At 36.9% G+C, this 16837-nt stretch overlaps 1 long non-coding RNA gene across 3 annotated transcripts in view; it reads right to left on the bottom strand.

The window, feature by feature from the left end:
* Positions 1 to 5705: 5705 nt before the first annotated feature.
* Positions 5706 to 16837, bottom strand: part of LOC144284525 (uncharacterized) — a 39938-nt gene continuing 28806 nt past the window's right edge. Inside the window, exons 6-7 of one of the 3 annotated variants that reach the window (XR_013352957.1) lie at positions 12932 to 13000; positions 5706 to 5744 (exon numbers count right to left, since the gene is read on the bottom strand). This is a non-coding gene — a long non-coding RNA (uncharacterized LOC144284525). Of the gene's footprint in view, positions 5745 to 12931; positions 13001 to 15455; positions 15851 to 16837 lie in introns of those variants that run through there. The other 2 variants (XR_013352958.1, XR_013352959.1) reach the window with 2 other exon arrangements.

Below are 16837 nucleotides of genomic sequence, written 5' to 3'. Positions count from 1 at the left end.
ATTGATTCCCTGATAAGCACATAAACCATCCCTCTCCTGAATGCCACCAGACATGTGAAGGCCACTGAGAGGAGACACTTGTTTCTCCCAGTCTTCTGGCAGCTCAATAAAAGGTTTTGGTCCTGGTCAAGAAAACCAAGCTCTGGGGAATGAATGCTTCAAAGCAAAGACTAATGTGGGGCTGGCTGGGGACTTGCCTGGAAATCTCTTTAGAATCTTGGTAAATGAGTGTTTTGTCCTTTTCCTCTGAGAAGGTGAATTGAGAATTAATCTACCAAATATGCTTTACCTGTCTTCTGGAAAATAGTCATTCATCCTCTGACTTTCCTTATTCTTCAAGACTATGTGGCAGTTCTATCACAAATGAGTATTTTCTAAAAAAAAAAAAAAAAAAAAAAAAAAAAAAAAAAAAAAAGAAGAAGAAAGAAAGAAAGAAAAGAAAAGAAAAGAAGAATTACTATGTTTCCAAGATAGTATTTAAGTGTTACTACTGTCCCCAGAGGGAGCAAAAGTAAAAACAATTTTATTTATTAAAAAATATCTAGGAGGGGCGCCTTGGTGGCTCAGTCAATCGAGCGTCTGCCTTTGGCTTGGGTGGTGATCCTGGGGTCCTGGGATCGAGCCCAGGGTTGGGCTCCCTGCTCAGTGGGGAAGTCTGCTTCTCCCTCTCCCTCTGCCCCTGGTCATGTGTGCTCTCTCTCCTGCTTACTCTGTCTTTCAAATAAATAAAATTAAAAAGAAAACACATCTAAGAAATAGATTAGCTAGTATTATTAGTTTAGTCAATAAAGTAAAACTGCAATGACAAATGAGACAGAAAGAGAAAATAAGAAAACTTTGAGAGCATACTCTGTTCAAGGAATGGGTGTTTCACTTTTTTTTTTCCATAGGAGTACCAAATCCTAGAATATAGGTACTATTATGCCTGTCTGGTAGATAAGAAAAGTCAGGCTGAGCATAGAAGTGATTTGGCCAAGATCACATAGGTGAGTGTCTAAACATCAAGAATGAGACACAAGGTTGTGTGATTCTAAACCCAAGATGAAGGTTGAGGTAGTGTCCTTTCAATCAGGTGTTCCAGAAATATACATTCCCCCTCATCCTTCTCAGTACTATTTAGCTATTGAGTTGGGAAAAGTTGAACCTTTTATATTATTCCCACATATTACACGTCATGTATGAATTATAGACCACGCACTAATTATGTTCCATATATTGGTATATCCTGTAATAATCTAATTCTGGCTATTTTTAAACATAAATGAATTGTTTTCCATTCCATTTGGAGAAATAAATTGAATAGTCACTGCCCAGGATCAATGTCTCCAGCCAGGTAACTGCGGCAAAGCATAGTAGAAGAACCAGCCTAAGAGTCCGGACACCAAGGGACTAGCCCATGACACTGCCAGGGACATGACACTGCCAGGGACTGGTTCTATAACATGGGGCAAGTCAATATCTGGTTTCAGTTCCCTCATCTGGAAAAATGAGGGTATTTGACTAGAGGATTCTTTTTTTTTTTTTTAAGATTTTATTTATTTATTCATGAGAGACACACACAGAGAGAGAGGCAGAGACACAGACAAAGGGAGAAGCAGGCTCCCTGTAGGGAGCCCGATGTGGGACCCTATCCCGGGACCCCAGGATCAGGACCTGAGCCAAAGACAGATGCTCAACCACTGAACCACCCAGGTGTCCCTTGACTAGAGGATTCTAAGAGCAATCCTTTTTCAGATCCATCATTTTCAACCATAGTATGTTATGAGTCTGAATACTCAGTACAGCCAAATCAGAAATTAAGCCACCTATTCTGGAATTGGGGCAATTATGTAACGAATGCAAAATATGTTCTAGATAGGTTATTTGGGATTATAGCCACCCTAAAGGTATTAGCTGTAATCTGGTAATATTAACTCAATGAACAGACTTGGTAAAGTGTTATTTCTCAATTCTTTGTTGTTTGAATTGACTATTTTCTAACACTTTATACAGAAAGATTACGAAACATTCTACCACATTTCCACTTGCATTGCCTTTGACCATCTTTAGCCCAACTAGTCTCAAAAATAGAAAATGTTTGAGTTGAATCAAACTTAAAAGGAGAGGAGATAGAGACTGAGCATGGAGAGATACATCCTTCCAAATATAATGAATTTTTTTCCAAATATAATGAATTTTTTTAATGGCTTACTATAATTCCTTAAGAAAAGCTCTGTATTTGACTGGGGAAAAGTATTTAAAGATGTTAACTAACCTGCTTGGTGTAAATAGTAAAACTCCAAGGGAAGTTAAAGAAAATAGAAATACATGATAAGTAAGAGGAAGAATCTGTTGTTCTAGAATTTGGGGAAGGAAGAGAGGAGCCAAAGGGTTGGTGGAAAGCCACGCCCAGCCAAGATGTGACCTTTCTCCTGGTAGCTCCAAATCATCCTTAAGGTTATGGAGGCAAGTGAATTTCTGAAAACTGGTGACGGGATTGTAGTTTGTATCTAGATTACTAAAGACAAAACAGACACTCAGGAGACAGCAAAAGGACCTTAGATGTGGAAACTTTTGGAAAGTATGGAGATATTTTTGGATTGTCCTAAACTAGATACCTGGATTCTTTTAGGAGCAGGAAGTGCCTTATTTAAAATCTGAACAAAAGCACGATGTCAGATGTCAGTGAGATCAAGACTTTTCGGAAAGGAATACAGCTATAATTGAAAGGGAGAGGAAATGAGCTTAAGAACATTGAACATTAAGACTAAGGGAAAGAAAGGGCACCTGGGTGGCTCAGTTGGTTAAGTGGCTGCCTTTGGCTCAGGTGGTGACCTCAGGGTCATGATCTCGGGGTCGTGATCTCGAGGTCGTGGGATCTAGCCCCACGAAAGGCTCTCTGCTCAGCAGAGAGTCTGCTTCTCCCTCTCTCTGCCCCTTCCCTCTGCTCCTGTTTTCTTTCTCTCTCTCAAATAAATAAAATCTTAAAAAAAAAAAAAAAAGACTTCGGGAAAGAAGACCTGAAAAGAATTCTGTAATATATTTGTGCTTTTATCTAACCTTCCAGGCTCAACTGGCAATTTTAGTTAGAACTGCTCCAAGAATTTCTCTTAAGGTTTGTAGGATGTTTGTACACTGCACACAGATCCTTTCCTAGGCATGGGTTATAGGAAAAGGGTAGTCTTCCCACATTTGAGGTGTTAACACTATAGCCTCTCTCTTCCCAGAAGCTGACTAGTGTTTCAGAAGACACAACTGGTGGATATTTCTGATAAAAGCACCATTTGTAGCAATCATACAATTATGATAATAAATAGAGAAGACCAAATATCAACTGGACAAAAGGGCAACAGCTGGCAACTTCAATGGGTGAACTTGGCAATGGAAGTAAATGAGATATTCTACAAGTGATATTTCCATAGGGAATACTCTGTGCCAATCATTTCCCCCAGGAAGGTCTTGTTCAATCAGAGCAGCACATTTTAGAAATGCATGCGACTTTCGGAGAACATGCTGAATTTTATTCAGCAGCACTGTGTGCTCACAGCCCAGCTCATGATTCATGAACCTGCTGGAAGCATGGGGTAAAAAGGATGTTCAAAACCAGGGAGCTGTGAGTTCTTCACATGTCATGTTCTATCTGTGCACAATAATCCAGGTTAACAGTCTTCCCTGTTAAAAGCAATATGGGATCGTTTTGTTAAGTAAACCCTCTCACACAAAATTAGAGAAGTCCATTTTAGATATTGGGCTATAGAGCAGCAAATAAAGTACAAAAATCCAATACATTCGTTTAAAAAGGGCAGTGGGCCACCAAGATAAGAGTCTAACTAAACAAGTTTTTCCTGACATTGCAAGTGTGCCTTCCCCATTTTGCACCCAGGGAATTCCTCCTGGAATCATGCATCCTGGAGTTTCAGCTTCAGCTGCTGACACAGACGAATGAAAGAACTTCAAAATAATAACAAGAAACACAATTCTTTGGCAGAAAAATTAATGTGTTAGTGCTTAAAAGAAATAATAAACTGGGGAGAAAAGATGAGATATGTTAACTCATAAGAGATGTAGCCTCGGATGACAGCACAACACGCGAGCCTACGTTACCTGACCTTGGCATTTAGCTTCAGAAATGTGACAGTTTACACATCCTGGCACTTTGTGGTATTTGTGGTAGCTGAGGGATAGCCTGGTGTCTTTCCACAATGGGAGAAAACACCATGGCTCTTACTGTCAAATGGAAGATGCTGCCAAACCTCTGCGGAGTATGTATTTGGGACAGGTTTTATCTGGGACAGGTTTTATCTTGCTCAGTTTTGTTTCTGTTTGTTCCTTTCAAATCCTGCCTTGGGACATCATTTAGTCACTCATTCATTTGTTCCTCTTCATCTATTATGGTAGACACTGTGCCTACTAGAAGAGGCAAGGGAAGAGACATCCAAAGACAACTAAAGTAGGGGTGCCTGGTTGGCTCAGTTGGTTAAGCATCTGACTCTTGATTTCAGCTCAGGTTATGATCTCAAGGTTACAGTCTCAAGGTCATGATCTCAGAGTCCTGGGATGGAGCCTTAAGTTGGTCTCAGCACTCAGCACTGAGTCTACTTGTCCCTCTCCCTCTGCTCCTCCCCTCGCTCGCTTTTTATCTCATCAATAAATAAATTTTTTAAAAAAAGAAGAAAAAGACAAAGAAATCTATAGTTCAAAGTCATATAACTGCCATGTAGCCTTAGTTAGAACACATAGGTTAAACACATAGCTATCTCCCAACAGAAGACTTCAGCCCAGAGGAAACGGTTGCCCTGCCAGTTGTGGTTAAGAATAGAGTCAAGAGTCAAAATGGTAACAAACTGAACAAACTCATATTCCAATCTTACCATCCCCTAATTAATGTTATGAAATCCGGAGGTGATTGATTTCCCTGGTTCTGGCACAACACCCACAGCAAACCTCTGTGGGAAGGTAGAGTTAGATACAGTTTCAACAAACAGACATGACTCAGGCCAGTAGATATGTTTTCACACTAAAGCTACCCATTTTCCTCCCTGAAAAGGGCTAAGGAATAGACAGACACAGTCAGGAGGATATCTGTGTGTCAAAATTGGGGACTCACAGGGCAAATGCACCTGTTTAGAGTACCAGAACCAAAAGAGGTTGTCTGGGCTCTGGAACAAAATCTGACAAACAGAAGGTTAGTGTACACGTTTAGTGGGTAGCCTATGCTATCAAAGGAATTTATCTAAAAGTCTTTCTTTTTTTTAAAAGATTTATTTATTTATTTATTTATTTATTTATTTATTTATTCAGAGAGAGCAAAAGAGAGGCAGAGACACAGGCAGAGAGAGAAGCAGGCTCCATGCAGGGGGCCCGACGTGGAACTCAATCCCAGGTCTCCAGGATCACACCCCCGGGCTGCAGACGGCGCTAAACCGCTGTGCCACTGGGGCTGCCCCTAAAAGTCTTTAATCATAAGCGACTTGTACAAATGCCAACTAGAAATCACTAAGACAAGAAAGGAATGGCTCTCTGAAATGTAAAAAGAAGAAGAAGAAGAAGAAGAAGAAGAAGAAGAAGAAGAAGAAGAAGAAGAAGAAGAAGAAGAAGAAGAAGAAAAGAAAGAAAGAAGAAAGAAAGGAAAGAAAGAAAGAAAGAAAGAAAGAAAGAAAGAAAGAAAGAAAGAAAGAAAGAAAAACAACATAAGTTTTCTTCCCATTTAGTTTTTACTTTCTGCTCTCATTTTCTTCTTTCCTTCACTTTCCTTGACTTCTCATCTGGAATAAGATATTATAAATTAATCCCTGTCACTAGGAGAAGGATGACAGCTCTAGTAGATTCTTTAAAGCAGGACTTAAGTAACTATTTCACAATTCCATTTGAAGGTGTGCAAAGAGAAAATGCTAGCTTAACAAACAGAATTGTTTCCAATTTTCAAATAAAGCTTTGACTTTCATGGCCCAGATCCTACCATACCTGCTTCCTTTCTCCATCTTTATAGCCCAAACCCTAAAAACCCTATGAATTTATAATTTGTTATATCTTAAGGCTCAGACAGTAGATTTAAAAGCATTCATTAGTAAATGGCTGTCATGCATTTTGAAGGAGAAAGGATCTACTTTACATGTTAAGTAGTATTTTACTGAAAATAAAGTTTGAGAGTACCATTTGCAATTTAATTCAACCACATATTCCACTCATCTTACCAGGTATAAGGATGACTTCATCCCAATTCAAGTACCAATTTCCCTGGAGACAGACAATCTAGTTGTAGAGTAGATTTGGGAGGGATCACTAGAAGACCATGGTCATTATTATTACTTTGGTAAGAAACTAATCCAAACAGAAGATAAAGCTAGAACTCCTTTGATTCTCCTGTACTCAATCTACTGACTATAACTTTTCTGTTGAGAAGAGAAAGCAAATTATACACACTCACAATATATATACACATACATATATATGTGCACATGCATATATATATATGTATACATACTCTGGGTAGATGTGCCATTTCATTTACATATACATGAAAGAATATTATATATTTATAAATATGTATATATGAATGAACTATGTGTATACAGATGAATGAATCAATATGTCTCTACACATAGGCATATATCACATGTCAACATACATACATACACACATACATATATGTGTTATGTGTGTATATAAATGAACTGGCACAATTAATCAGAGTGGTTTGTGTGCATGTGTGAAAACAGAACTGAAACATTTAAAAGTATTTTTAAGACTCCTTAAAAAAAGAAGATAACTTCTGACCATGATGACCTCATAATTTTACTTTAACCTTTGTCTGGTCTAGACACCCAGGAATGAGACTACATATCAAATATGAAACTGAAAAATATAGCGTGGCTCAAAACCAAGATAAATATCTGCATGAATCATCAACAAAACAAAATTGCTAAATGGTGACTGGGGCTAAATCCGTGTACTTTCTGGGCCCTGGCTCTTGAAGCAGGTGTGGAATACAGAAACCTGAATAATGCAATGTAATGGGCAATAAATGGTTCCATGACAAATGAGATGTCAGAGCCAGTTGTACAACTGAAAGAAGGGATTGGCATGGAATCCCCCAACGCAAGGGAATTGCCTTAAAAAAAAAAATCAGCTAACCTAAGACTGCTATTTAGGGAGGCAAGAATTACAAAGACACAGCTCTTCCCTGGGAACTGAACCTAGCCATATACTGGTTCAAGGGCTGATATGATATACCCCAATAATACTACAACTCAGATGTCCTGAATGACTTTTATAAGACCTAGTTTTCTACTTGGATCCTGGGTTTAAGTGGAGGTAGCCATAAATCTGCAGTTCAAAGAGTGGTAGTCACAGGACAGAGGTGATAGTGGGGAGGAAAGAGAAAATGAACCTCCTCCTTTAAAATGAGCATACTGACCAACATCCTAAAACATTTGCAGATAACAGGATGTTAAAAAAAATACAGAAAAATGCAATGTTTGAACGTCAATTCACGCTTCATAGAAAAAAGGCATCATAGAACTTAAAATATATTTATTTGGAATGCTCCAAGCAGTAAAAGAAAGAACTACATTGATTACAAAATTATAGAAAATAAATAATAACTGAATTCAAACAAATGAAATGAAATGAGTATTGGTAAATAAGAAAAAATGTAAATCTAGAAACTGAACATTACGGTCAAATAATGGAAAAGTAATAAACACAAGGCTCAAGGCAGACAAAGTTGAAAAGACAATTAGCTAATTTGAAAATAATACTGAAGCGACCTCAGATATAGAAAAAACTACAAGTGTAATTGCAAACTTTAAGCAAAATTAAGAGACTCTGAGGTTATATTGAGATACTCTGACAAACATCTGAGTTGCAGAGAATTATCATAAAGGAAATGGTGGAGAAATAACTTCTTAGAAAACAGAAAATGAAAATTTCCCAAGCTTAAAGACATAAATAATTATTCAGCTGAAAATTATACTCAGATTACTAAGTGCAATACATAAAAATATATCCACATATCAACACTTCATAGTGATATGTCAGAATAGAGAACTATTAAAAGTTATCAGATGTTTTTGAAAATATGTATTATGTAGAAAGGAAAAGATTTAGCATCAGCTATTGTGGATGGCTAAAGACCATGGAATGATATCGCCAGACTATTAGAGTGAACTAAGTATCAATGTAAAAGGTAATTAATTTAATCTATAGTATAGAACATATTAAATGATTTCTTACACATAACAGATCAGTACATCAATATGATTAATATTTTAGCAAATTACATGAAAATATGGAAAATTTAATCAGTGAACTAGAAAAGTCAAAATAATCCATTACAAATTCTAGATCTAAAGAATAGAGTAATAATGGAAATTAAGAATTTGTTGGATGAGTAACATTATAATAGACACTGAGGAAGAGATAATTGGGGATGTGAAAGAGAGATCAGAAGAAAATATCCAGAATGACACATTGAGAAAAAAAAACAGAGATAAATAGAGGAAAGAGCGCAAGAGACATATTACATTCTAGAAGAGTCTAACTTGGAATTTCAGTAGCCAGAAGACAAGAATGAAGAAAGGGCACGTGCAATATTGAAAAAATAATGCCTGAAAATATGATTGAATCGATGGAACTCATAAAGACTCAAATGCTTAAAAAGCTGAAGCAGGATACAAAACAAAACTATAGCAAGTAAAACTGTTGGAAGAAGGGGGAAAAAGGACTGAAATTGTTTTTTAGAAGGAAGCAGTAAAAACCAAGGAATGGCAGAGTAATGATAATGATTATTGTTCTCCTCACAACAAAATGATGAAAGTTATACGACAGTGGAATAGTATCATCAAAAGAATGAAAAATACGTCAACTTAAATTCTATATTCACTGAAAATATCCTTCAAGGGACACCTAGGTGGCTCAGTAGTTGAGCGTCTGCCTTTGGTTCAGGTCCTGACCCTGGGGTCCTGGGATAGAGTCCTGCCTCAGGCTCCCTGGGAGGAGCCTGCTTCTCCCTCTGCCTGTGTCTCCACTTCTCTGTCTCTCATGAATAAATAAATAAAATCTTAAAAATAAAAAGAAAAGAAAATATCCTTCTAAATGAAAGTAAAGTAGGTAAACTTTTTTTACACACACACAAAAAAATGAGAGAATTTATCACAAGCAGATATAAAAGTACTAAAAGGGAGTTCTTCAGGCAGAAGAAAGATACCTTATGAAAAGACAAATATGAAAACAGAAGAAAAGCAATACAAAGATGACATTTTTAGCAAAATAAAATTGATTATAGCAATGATATAATGTTATGTTTTTTTAAAGACTTTTTACTTATTCAAGAGAGAGCACCGGGGGGGTGGGTGGCAGAGGGAGAGGGAGAAGCACCTGTCACAACATATCCTAGACTCCATCCCAGAACCCTGGGATCATGACCTGAGCTGAAGGCAGACACTTAACTGAGCCATCCAGGTGCCCCTGAAATTATGTGTTTAAAATGTGTGTACATATATACATTTTAATAATGGGCAAAACTAATCCAGGGTGTTAAAAGTGAGGGATGAGGGAGAGTATGATGAATAAAAAAGAGACACAGGAGAGTCTTTTTCCTGCTGGTGCTGACCTATTTCTTGATCTATCTGATGGCCTCATGGCTGTGTTCACTTTGTGATAAATTATTAAGCTGCAAAAGTATGATTTGTTCATTTTTCTATATGTAAGTTATACTTCAATAATGATTTTAAAAATTGTGTCCAGGGTACCTGGGTGACTCGGTTAAGCATCCAACCCTTGATTTCAACTCAGGTCATGATCTCAGGGTTATGAGAGTGAGCCTCACGTCAGACTTTGTACTAGGTGTGGAGCCTGCTTAAGATTCTCTCCCTCTCGGGATCCCTGGGTGGTGCAGCGGTTTGGCGCCAGCCTTTGGCCCAGGGCGCGATCCTGGAGACCCGGGATCAAGTCCCACGTCGGGCTCCCGGTGCATGGAGCCTGCTTATCCCTCTGCCTGTGTCTCTGCCTCTCTCTCTGTGTGTCTCTCATGAATAAATAAAAATCTTAAAAAAAAAAAAAAAGACTTAACATTTAAGATTCTCTCCCTCTCCCTCTGCCCATTCACCCTTGCTCTTTCTCTCTCTAAAAAAAAATTATGTCCAAACATCATAACTTGATAACATCAAAAACAAACAATAAAATGGGGAAAATTTTCGCAACTTAAATGACAAAAAATAATTACTAGTTCTAGTAACAACATGCTTCTATATATTAATAACTAAAAGCAATTTGATAATATTATAATCAAAGAAAGGCAATTATCTAAAAGAGAAAATCCAATGGAAAATACACACATGAAGTAATTGATTTTATTAGTAGTCTGGGCAAGCCAGTTAAGTATACAATATTCTTCTACTGTTCACCTATAACATAAGATACAATAAAAAAATGATGTTATGAAGAAGAAATGCTCACTCATATTTTACTGATGAGTGTGAATTACTATTACCCTTTGGGAAACTTTCCCGAGAATATTTATTGCACTACAGTGGTACTTTGATAAATTTATCTTATAAGCTTGAAAATACTGGTATATAATTTATATATACAAAGATGTTTATTTTTTGTGGGGGCAAATAACAACAAAGCAATAACAAATTCTTTGTAAATCCTATATGGATAATCATTAACCTGAGGAAACTGTGAATAAATTGTAGTTCATCCATCTTGTGAAATATCATGTAACCATTAAAAAAAGTAGGTGAGACATTTACATACGTAGACCTGAAGAGATACCCAATATATCCAATGTCTTTAACATAGGACACTAAGTCATGAGCACTCTGGATTCCATTTTAATAAGAACGATAAAGCACCAAAACAAAAACATTGAAATATGTAAGTATTTGTATATTTTTATTGCAGAAAAATGTAGGAATAAAGTGACAAAATTTTTGAGAGTGGGAAGAGATTGCTAACTTTATGCATCTTTTCATTATTCCACTATATAAAATGAACGTGTATTTCTTTTGAAATTCAAAAGTTGACAAGGAAAATTTAAGAAAAAAATTCCTTCCTAATTAAAAAACTAGCATAATTCACTGAAATACACAGTGTGTACCAGAAACAGAAAACTGCATATCAAATAAATTCTTTTTTTTTAAGATTTTATTTATTTATTCCTGAGAGACACACAGAGAGAGGCAGAGACATAGGCAGAGGGAAAAGCAGGTTCCCTGTGGGGAGCCCGATGTAGGACTCGATCTCAGGACCCTGGGATCATGACCTGAGCCAAAGGCAGATGCTTAACCATTGAGCCACCCAGTGTCCCAATATAGCAAATAAATTATGAATATAACTACAAAGCTCTAAATTAATTAAAACAAATGCATTATACCTGTATGTGTATATATGTAATATATGATATATATGCAAAAAATATATATATACCTTTACATATATATTTATATATATCTAAAATATGACCAAGTAGGGATTTTTCAGGAATGTAGAGAGGTTCAATACTAGAAAATTTTTGGGAAAGGCAGTTTGTTTCCTTTTGTGCATTCATTTTTCTACCCTCATGTCTGCAGAAGTGTGGGCCTTGGGTCTGAAATATTTCCTTATGGAACGCTAAGGAGTCCCCACAGCCTATTCTGGGCATATCTCCCTATTTGGGAGTATTTTTCCTTATTCGGGGCTTGATGTATGCCTTCTTTGTTCTGCTTAAGGGTGTGCATCATGTGACCCTCAGCCATGCTCTCAGCTTTCTGAATTCCAGACCCCATGGGGGAGGTGTCAGGATCTTCTGCTTGCAGGAGAGGGGTGCATGCAGACCATCATTCTATCACTTTGGGAGGGGACCCACTGGCTGTGGGGGCCTAACAGCCACCATTGAAACTGATGTTGCTCTGTCTCTTCTGTTTGGAAGTAAGCTGTGTTCCATCTGATATGTGTATGACTCATGTTTCTTGCCACACCAGAACACAGAGTGAGTTGACAGCCTGGGACTGTGGCTCCTGATGGAGTAAGATCCCTGCCCTGAAGGTGATAACAGCTGTCACTTGCTGGGCAAAAATACTTAAATACTTGAAACTTTGCAGTCATCGCAATAGAAGCTAAAAAGACATTTGCCACATTCTGCATATATATTCTGACTAAAAGTTATTAAACTGAAAAGAGGAAGACACTCTTATGATTGACTATTCCAAGCAGAGCCAAATTTATAAAGCAAAATACAGTCATTCTCATTAAAACTGTGAGTGAACTACAATGCTCTCATTCTAATTTTTTTAACAAGGCTCCAGATGATTCAGCCACCATAATACATTACACTTGACCTTGGAACAATGCTGGTATTAGGGGCATAGATCTCCCACACAGCCAAGAGTCCATATATAACATTTGACTCCCCGAAAACTTACCTACCACTAGCCTACTGTTGACCAGAAGGCTTACTGATAACATAAACAGCTGATTAAAACATATTTTACATGTCATATGTATTATATGCTGTATACTTACAATAAAGTAAGCTAGAGAAAAGAAAATGTTATTAAGAAAATCGTAAGAAAGAGAAAATACATTTACAGTCCTGTACTACATTTCTCAAAACCCTAAGTTTACATTATCTGTTTATAAGATGAATCATCTGTCAGTACCTACATCAATATTGTCTTATATAATACAAAACAGTGTAGATGTTATTCATATTACTAACACTAGACATAAAAATGAAAAGATAATGTGAAAAATAAATTCATATTTATTTGCAGGTATAATGATTCATGCGCTGATAAAGAAGCGGCAATATGATTTCTATATGGCAGCCTTGTCTAATTGATATGATTGTTTTATTGTAGCCTATACACTAATGAATTAGTCATTATAAAATTTAAAATAAATACAGTATTACAGTCATACTCATAAGACAGTATTAGAAAAATTGTTATTTTTGAAAAGCACTTACCTGTGATGATAGGCTGGTACATAGTTTCTCTGGTTATGAGAGAGAGACATACTCTCCAGTAATGTAATTCTTCAAAAGCAAAGTCATAAAATAGTAAAAAAAATTAACACATTATTAATTTTATATTAAATATCACTCACTTTCTGCCTATGTAAAGATAGGCCATCCACCTCTGCATGAGCCTTGCATACCAGGTTTTTCATGATGAATACTTAGGTGCTGCTGCTGATGGCACAAAATGTCTCTTATAGTTCCATGGTGCAGTTATTAGATTTTCGCACAAAGACACACATACACAACAGCTAAGTTTTTCACTCTATGCAATCATCAGTATTCACTATTAACTAAATGGAATAGATCCTCATTGTCTTCACATTGAGTAGGCTGAGGAGGAGGAAGAAGGGAGGTTGGTCTTGCTATCTCCGGGGTGGCAGAGGCAGAAGGGGAAGTGACAGAGGCAGGCATACTTGCAGTTGACTTTGGAGAAATACATTCTAACTTCTGTCTTTGCTTTTTCATTTCTCTAAAAATATTTCTATATGGTACCAATCATTCCACCATTTGCTTAGTTTCAGTGCCTATATTATAGAAGGGTCCATGTTGTAAAAGAAGTCAAAACCAGTCTTAAATAATCAGAACCTTCCTGCCATGTTGTCTAATGTCAATATGGTTTTTTGGTATTGCTTCCTTTATGTCTTCTTCATTATCATCTGGCACTGGTTCAGAAGCATGCATCTAGATCAAGCTGTCTTTGATTAATTCTTCTGGTGTGGTGTCTCTTAGCTGTTAAATTTCTCCAAGGTCCATGTCTTGAAACCCTTCATCTCCTACCTTTTTGGCCATATCCACAATCTCTTTCATGATTTCCTTGATTATTTTTTTTTAATCCTGTGAAGTTATGTACAACATCTCGACACAATTTCTCCAACAGGAATTTATTATTTCAGGCTTGATGGCTTTCATGGCTTTTATTATATATATATGTATAAATATATATATATATATATATATATATATATATATATATATATATATAAACAGTAATGGCATCTTTAAAGGTGTGATCTTTCTAGACTTCCATGATGTTCTCTTCATCAAGGTTCTCTTACATAGGGTTGACAATCTATCCTTTCCTTAGAGTACTATGTGTAATAAGCCTTCAAAGTCTTTATGACCCCCAGATCTAGACAATGAATTAGAGATATTGTGTTTTGGAGCAAATAGATTACCTTGACACTTTTGCTGTCGAATTTATGGGGTTCTGGGTGACAAAAGCATTGTCCAATATCAAAAGAACTTCAAAAGACAGTCCCTTACTGGCAAGGTACTTCTCGACTTCGGGGACAAAGCATCACTGTAACTAATCCAGAAAAAGGTTCTCATTATCCAGGCCTCCTTATTGTACAACCACATGACCAGAGCTGGTATTTATCTTTTCCCTTTAAAGCTCAGGGTATTAGATTTATAGACAAGGGCTGTCCTGATCATAAACCCAATTGAATTTGCCTATTCCTTCCTGCCTTAAATCCTGGTGCTCATTGCTCTTCACCATTAATAAATATCCTTTGTGGCATCTTTTTTTTTTTTTTCCAGAAAAGGTACTTTCATCTGCATTAAAAACCTGTTAATGCAGATATCCTTTGTCCTCACTGATTCTCTTGATGGCACCTAGGAACTTGTCAGCCTCTTAGTGGGGAGAAGCTACCTCTATTGTTATGTTTGCAATTTTTAAGCCAAACTGTTAGGGTAGGCAGTTAGGTTATAACAAGATGCCTGGAGGCTAGCAAAGGGGGGGTGGGGAATCATGGCCTACTACGTGAGAGGAGGAGTTAGAGACCTGTTCTGGCAGCACTCCAAAAACAAAGCCACAAGAAGCTGGATCAGACCAGACAGGCCCAAGACAAAGAAGGCCAGGAATGCTGACCAAGTAAGGGAGAAAAGATATGAAACACTGCTGTCAATGAAATCTCCTCCCTAAATAATGAAAAGCCCATTCCCTAGGTACAATTGTCAATAAATTATAGAGACCCAACCCAGGCTCATTGCTCCCTTTAGCTCACCCTCTCTCACATCTTGAGAGTATATCCTCACTTTAATAAACTTTTCTACTTGCAAGGCTCACCACTGTGTCTGGTCTATCCTTGAATTCTTTCTTGCTAAGAGACCAAGAAACTCCAATATGGATGGGCTAAGTAGATGACTCAGGGCCGGAGGTCTCCCCCGGTCCACCAGGCAACAAAACCTCTCTTTAAAATTATCAAACCATCTTTTGCTAACATTACATTCTCTAGCTTTAGATCTTTCACCTTCCATTTGCTTTAAGTTGTCATATAATAACTTTGCTTTTTTAAAAAATCATATTAGAGTCTATAGGTAAGTCTTTCTGATAGCAATTCTGCACTCACATTAAAGCTGCATTTTCTTTTTTTTAAAGATTTTATTTATTTATTCATGAGAAAGAAAGAGAGAGAGAGAGAGAGAGAGAGAGGCAGATATACAGGCAGAGGGAGAAGCAGGCTCTGTGCAGGGAGTCTGATGTGGGATGCGATCTCTGGGACTCTAGGATCACACCCTGGGCCAAAGGCAGACGCTCAACCACTGAGCCACCCAGGTGTCCCAAAGCTGCATTTTCAATATGAGATAAAAAGGTACTTACAAAAAGTCCCAGATTTTCATGCCAGTTGGCTTAACCAAAGCAATGGCTTCACAAATTTCCCTTTCTTTTTCCACAATGGTCCTTACACTGGATTTATTATTTTGAAATGATGGCAGCTGCAGCTGTAGACCTCAATCTTTGGTACATATCAAGCAAGTCAACTTTTTCTTGTTATGTCATGATTTTCCTCTGCTTCTTGGGGGCATCTCCAGAATCACTAGTAGCATTTCGTATAGGTCCCATGGTGTTATTCAAAATTTACACTATTGCAGTAAACATGATGAAAAATACACAAGAAATTCAAGAGATCACTTTTTTTCTGCCATATGCAGTTTACTGGAGAGATGAACTGTTTATGGGAAGATGATTAGGATCACATGGCATTTCAAGTGGCTACTCACCACACTTGAGCTCACTGCAATAGCAACAGGAGGTGGCTCTGAAGTTATTACAGTATGTAGTATAGTTAATTTTATGCAGTCATGATTTGATACTGCATCTTTACCTTTGCCTACATTTCCCTGGACTGGGAATGGGGGCATGTATGGTCTGTAAGTGTGTGGGTAAGTTTTGGTAAATTTTAACTTTTTATCATAGATTTGTGCATATTTTGTGGTAGGATGTGAAAAAAGAGACATCTACATATATTTTATGGATTCATGACATACTTAACTTTTTCTTAGTGTTTAAACATTTCTAGTCAATGTAGTTTGTCTGCAAATTTTCTCAAAATCACAAATCTCCAAAAAATTTTTAAATATATTTATTGAAAAAAAAAAACCCATATATAAGTGGACCCACACAGTTCAAACCCACGTTGTTCAAAGGTTAATTGTATTATTAAAATTATACTTACCAGAATGGAGACTAGGTAACAAACATTATTTATATGTGTATGATTTTCTTTTCTTTACTTTTTGAAAATATATGTATAATTTTCTAAGTAGAAACTAAAAATTACTAAAACCACTATGGTGATTTCTGCTTGTGGCACCAGAAAAAAAGCAAACAGACCTAGAAATCCTGCATTAAATACCATAATGCAAAAACCTCTCTATACTGCATTGTCAAGTTCATGTAAAACTAAGGGGAAAGTGCAGAAGCCAAAAATTTTATAAATTTTTAAAATTTTTCTGGAAATCAGAATGATAAGCTTACTTTGAGGCTGTGGTTGTTTTGATGTATCTAACAAAGTCTACAGCCTATGGGTTTGCATTTTAATGCTAATTATGAGGACAAGAGGCTAATTC

This window comes from Canis aureus, chromosome 15 (genome assembly GCF_053574225.1).
Source record: "Canis aureus isolate CA01 chromosome 15, VMU_Caureus_v.1.0, whole genome shotgun sequence".
Lineage (NCBI taxonomy): Eukaryota > Metazoa > Chordata > Mammalia > Carnivora > Canidae > Canis > Canis aureus.
Note: the sequence above shows the minus strand (reverse complement) of the source record. Positions and strands in the feature narration are given on the sequence as shown.